Raw genomic sequence first — 6,000 nt, 5'->3', positions numbered from 1 at the left:
ATTAATTATCCTGCCAGGAAACTTTCAATCAACTGGTCCAGCCATCAAGGGCATCATCTCATTCACACCGTAGTTAATGGGCACCGCTAATTCTCCTTCTCAATAGTTCCTGTCTTTCACTTACATAGATTTGAAACACTTTGAAACGTTACCTCTGAGACAGTTTGCAGTGTTTTAAAGTTCCATGTTGTCATGTATTTCTTAGGGAATATATTAATATTCAGTTAAAAATATAGTGGAAATTGATTCTAACTTAATGTAAATTTGATGTACCTTAATGAAATTTTTTATCTATCATTTGCCCTAATGACAAAAAGCCATAAACTTAAAAACGAATGAATAACAATTTAATAATAATATTTATAATTATTATTAGTATACATACACATACATATATAAATACATTTTTTTACGCATTTCACGCATGCCCAGTGTGACAAATTATTCAGGTCAGGAAAGTCTCGTCGATCTCTGAATTCTCAAGGTAGTAAAAAACTGCGGCGAGCACCGCAACGAAAACACAGAAGAAGCTTAAGGTTTTACCCCAGTTACTCTCAAATACATTCATGCCAAGCTCGATAAACAGAGATGACTTTGGTAGTTGATACGCTGGAGCTTCTTCCTGTTATAGCGTCCTGTGTTACACACTGCGCATGCGCAGAACGCCTACATGCAATGCAGCGAAAATTACAACTGTTTGTAAAAGCATATGCATTTTTACTTGGTTTTACTGGCACTTGAAGCCTTCAGAACGTGAAAATATCGATCCTAAAGTATTGTGGCAGAGCAAATGAACACCTCCCAACAACAAGAGTGCCCAGAGTGCTGCTTATGTGATGGTGGCGCATGTTTGTGTTTCTGAGTTCATTCTTTCGAGTTTCTCTATGCATAATTTCATAGATATGTGGCTATATTTAACCACTGGTTCACCTAAAACCCTTACACTATCTGTAGTTAAATGGCATGGTTTGATATAGTGAACAGCTAAATTTGATCTAAGTAAATGTTAAACTTTTGAAATTCAGAAAAAAAGAACCACATATTGATGAATCAATAAATAAAAATTATGTATCTGTGTCCTGTTATTTATCTTTTGGTATGCATTTCAGAAAAAAAAAAAAAAAAAAATTATATATATATATATATATATATATATATATATATATATATATATATATATATATATATATATATATATATATATATATATATATATATATTGCACTGTCTGAATGAAAAGTTTAATTAATACAAAATATATTAGTATAAATAAAAACATTATTTAAATTAATTTTATTCAAATTATTGTCCATGTACAGCATGACAAACTAAATATTCTTACAGTTCAACATTAATGTTTCCAATGTCCTAATGAAAAGTAAAATAAATAAATACAAATATTATTATATATATGAATTATATATTTTAATAATTTTTCATCAAATTCTCGCTCTTTTGTCCATGTACAGCCCAATAATGACAAAAAGCCAAAAACTATAAACAAACAACTATCAAACAGACCTCCACATGACTTTTATGTTCTGATACATGCAAATACATTGGTCCAGAAACCAATGGACTCATGCCTTCTGTTTCTGTGCATCTGTTCCTGAAAATATGGCAGCAAGGTCATCTCTGCAGGCTTTCATGTCAGTACACAAGCTGAATTAAATGTAGCGCTTGACTTATACACACAGCTGTCAACCTCCTCTAGGAACAGAGCACAGCAAACTCACAAACACACACACAGGTGTGACTACGAACGCAAAGATCTCACACTAACACGCTGTTCTTTCACAGCACATTGTTCATCCATAAAAATCTAACAATCTAAAAAGCTCCAAAGAGATTTATAGGCTAAACCTTCACAGCGCACGGCATAAAAATAGTAATACCTGTGTTTATTTTCAGCAATGCTGTTCAACAGCCTGGAGCTGTCTAACTTACTTCTGCTGTTGTTGGAGCACATTATTGAAATGCTCTTGCCAAGGAAACACGTTTGTTACAGTGGCAAAGCATCTCCTGTGGCACATTCACACTAATGCAGGCCGGTAGCCATACGGTGCGAGACCGGACACGTCTGAGCTGATCGGGTGTGATCGTGGACAGCAGGGTTTCACTCGTCAGCCTGACAGCTGCAGCAGAGATCACTAAAGCAGATCACACTCACACACAGACTGACGGGCCAGCTGATCCAATAAGCCTGTAGTGACATATGAGCAAAGGAAAATCAACTTACTTACAACATCTAGAGGAGGAAAGAATTAGTGGAGAACGAGCCGAATGTTTGTCTTCTTCCTCCGACTGATAAAAAGGAAAGAAAGAAAGAAAAAAATCAGCCATATTATGCCACATAGACTAGTACAACACAACTCCCAGAATCCTCAAAAAAAAAATATTTGTGCAGCTAAAAGCAATTTATTTCCAATGGCAATTTAGCTAGTACAACATCTTTTGTGATTTTCCTTTTTTTTTTTTTACTTTAAATAATGAAAAATGTATAAAAAAAAAAAGAAACACACATACAAAAAATAATAATAATTAAATAAAATAAAATAAAATAAAATAAAATAAATGGACATAGAATTTTGATCTTATTATTATTTTATGACCAGAAACTACAGTAACAGCGAAGTTACATAAAAGTCATAAATCTAGAACAGCTATAGGGAATCAATTGTCAGCAATTAATAAAATTTTAACACCCATTAAACACCAATATATTGAAAAAATATAATAATAATAATAAAATAAATAAATAATATTATATATATATATATATATATATATATATATATATATATATATATATAATATTAATATTATATATATATATATATATATATATATATATATATATATATATATATATCTGGTAACTGGGATTCTGAATATGTTTAAGCAAACCAATAAGAACACTGTTCTGTCGGGAGCTATGGCAAGTTTGTGTGAACTTTTCTTGTATATGCACAGCATGTGTGAGTGTTTGTGTGTGAGTGTGTGTGTGTTTCCAGAATCTCTCTGCCACCAAACTGACACTGGAGTCAGCTGTTAATCTGACAAATCCCTGACCAGTCTTACACCCACCCATGTTCACAGAACAAGCTCAACAACATATGCATGTACAAACCTGCATGTGCATGTACAAACACATGTGCACTTTTCATTTGTGTCTAAAGGGAACTGCAGTGGACGTGTGTCGAACTTCCACACTTCACTGTGAGGTTCCAAGCGTGACTGGAAGCCGGGGTGCGTGTAATTCTATTGAGAAGCAGCTTCTGAGTACACAGAGAAAAGCTTCCTCTCACTGTGGGACCAGACCTAATCTAGCACTGAGAGACGAGCAGGATTATCAGCACGTCACTATAAACCTCACCCTGACTTAACTTAACATTTACAGATAATATAGAACTTCAAATACATATCGTGCTTCATAGAATATATAACAAGTTACTGTGTTTTCTATTAAGTACAATGAACTTTCAGTTATATTTGTTTAATTTAAAGGTAATTTTGCAGTTTGGTTTTACAGTGTAAACTATCCCTTTAATAAAACAGGTTATATACTTCCTGGGCATACTACATGAGCCAGATGAACAACTAACAATGAAAAATGGGAATAGGAATAGAATGCTAAAACTCAATGGAAAGTTAGTTAATCTACACACCTACAGGATATGATAAATGTTCGACTAAATATTGTAAAAACTTACTTAGAAACTAACTTGCTTTGCAACGATTAGTATCGTAAAAAGCACTATACAAATAAAAAAGTAACACTAAATAGCAGCTTTCAAACCTGTTTATAGCCACATACAAAATTCCTGCAAAATTGCATTGCACGTGGTGTTAATGTGAGTGTTTGGGGAAATGTGTGAATTTGTCATTAGATGGTTATTCAGTTAATGTGGTGTATTTGTAATGCAGATCAGCTGTCGCTATAAGGTGAGCTCGCAGTAGAGAAAAAACCCCAGAGAGTCGACTCAGACTGTCACAGCCAGTGTTGAAACACAATTAACAAAGACGTGTGTTAAGAATTCCTCCAGTCTGATTCTGTGCAGATTAGCAGCGATTCATAATTCATTAACCTTGGCTGACTTTACACTATAGATTAATTTTTAATTGCAGTTCAGCGGCGCAACAGGAAGGTCAGCTGTGTGATGTGTCGCGACATCACTTCCTCCAGGAGCCCAGGTCCGCGTTGACACTTCATTTTGTGGCTCCTCTTGGAGAAAATAAAATAACAGCAGCTCATCTGAAGTGCTCTCTTCACACGCTGCAGCGCCGAGTAAAACCTGTCACTTACACTCCATGCGGAGCCAAACCGACAGATAAACAAGCCAATAGCATAACAATTTACATCAATATGAGGGCCAACACAGAGAGCAGGAGCTGAACAAGTCTTAAGCCCGAAGGCAGGGAGAAAGAGAGAGCGACAACTCGTGTATACAGAAAAGGAGAGACAGAGATTCCCGTTTATTGTTGTGCAAGTCTGCAGGGTAAAAGCGTGAGGGGCTTCTGAGAGGTAATAGATCAATATGCACACTGAAGCCAGTCTGGGTCCCTACGGCTGAGACGGATCGTTCTCGCACACACATCGAGAGGTGAGCCCAGGGCAAGCCAGTGGACTCATCAAACACAAAGACCTATTTCATGTGCAATCTATAGGCCAGCCGGAATGACCTGCCGGCTACGAGACACAAAGTACTTAAAAAAGCACCCTTGTCAGCAAATATCAAAATCGATCGGCATGTAAATTCAATAGGGCCCGCGTAGAAGTGGCTGTTTTGTGTGCAAATGACTAGCTGTTGCTTCAAATGGAGTCTGTCGGCCTATCGCTCGAAATATTCTATCTACACATGCAAATAGAGCACAGTTCTGCCCCTCAATATACCTAGCCACATAAACCCAACCTGATTGGACAATGAGAAGTGCGTGTGAGCGCCAAAACAAGCTTAAGGCTCGCCAGCACACTCGCACATTCACATACTGACCCAATAACTGAAGACTTAAGACAAATTAGCACCTGCCTATTTAATTACAGCTCCGACTTAATTAAACTCCCAAGGATTAAACACTGCTAACTGGCAGAGGCAAAAATATTACAAATACAAACATGTGTGCGTAGCATCATGCTGCGAATCCATTGTAGCCTGCGAAATCTGTTACTTCACGCTATTACATCATGTGTGTTTTTATGTCAGGATGATGCAAAATCAAAGCTAAAGTGTTTTTTTGTCGATTTACCTTTCATCTGCTTTCTGTAAACACCAAATATGAATAGCGCAGCCGTAGGGTGGATCAGATTATAATCAGCCGAGACATTTAATCTATTCTTTACCCGACACAGTGATCGAGCCTGGTTACACTGATATGACAGGTTGTGCACTGGACAAGATTATTCCCATGCTTCTCCCAGATCCCTGAATTTACTAATAGTCAGGCTTGTTGGATGGAGAGGTAGAAGAGAGACTTAAGCACAATCGTGGATAAAAAAAATGAATAAATGTAAAACTTTTTTTTTTTTTGCTCAAGTGACAACATGAAACAAATGCACTTTTAAAAATGAATGTGTCTATTTACAGTACTACTTTAATCTTAAGTATATAAGTTGTTCAATAATAACATACTTTTATCTCAGCTTAATGGGATGAGACATCTATGAGAAGTAAATCATAAATATTTAGAATTTGTATAGAATTTGTTTGAGCACCTTGACCAGCTAAAAAAAGAGAGAAAAAAGAACCGTCTCAACCAGTGGCGTTTAATTTTATTGTTTGAAAGTATATTTATTTATTTATTTATTTGTTGGTTTGTTTGTTTGTTTTCATTCATTCATTCATTCATTCATCATTTATTCATTCATTCATCCATGCATTGCATTGAAATATAGAGGATATAAATACATTTGATTGCTTAAAGAGCCACACAGATGGGAAATCAAAAATTACCTGTATTACAGTGTATGATGTAGCTGTCCATCAGTGTAAACAATGTGCA

At 35.7% G+C, this 6,000-nt stretch overlaps 1 protein-coding gene across 6 annotated transcripts in view; it reads right to left on the bottom strand.

Annotated features, from left to right (window-relative positions):
- The window catches only part of tenm2a (teneurin transmembrane protein 2a), a 404,535-nt gene that overhangs the window by 292,446 nt on the left and 106,089 nt on the right, over positions 1 to 6,000 (bottom strand). For 3 of the 6 annotated variants that reach the window (XM_052574348.1, XM_052574345.1, XM_052574346.1), the window contains one exon: positions 2,240 to 2,304. The exons of 1 other annotated variant lie outside the window; for it this stretch is intronic. The gene's annotated coding sequence lies outside the window, so the exon portion shown is untranslated. The remainder of the gene's footprint in view (positions 1 to 2,239; positions 2,305 to 6,000) is intronic. 2 more of the 6 variants (XM_052574349.1, XM_052574351.1) reach the window with 1 other exon arrangement.

The sequence above is a fragment of the Carassius gibelio genome, chromosome B14 (genome assembly GCF_023724105.1).
Source record: "Carassius gibelio isolate Cgi1373 ecotype wild population from Czech Republic chromosome B14, carGib1.2-hapl.c, whole genome shotgun sequence".
NCBI classification, from domain to species: Eukaryota; Metazoa; Chordata; class Actinopteri; order Cypriniformes; family Cyprinidae; genus Carassius; species Carassius gibelio.
Note: the sequence above shows the minus strand (reverse complement) of the source record. Positions and strands in the feature narration are given on the sequence as shown.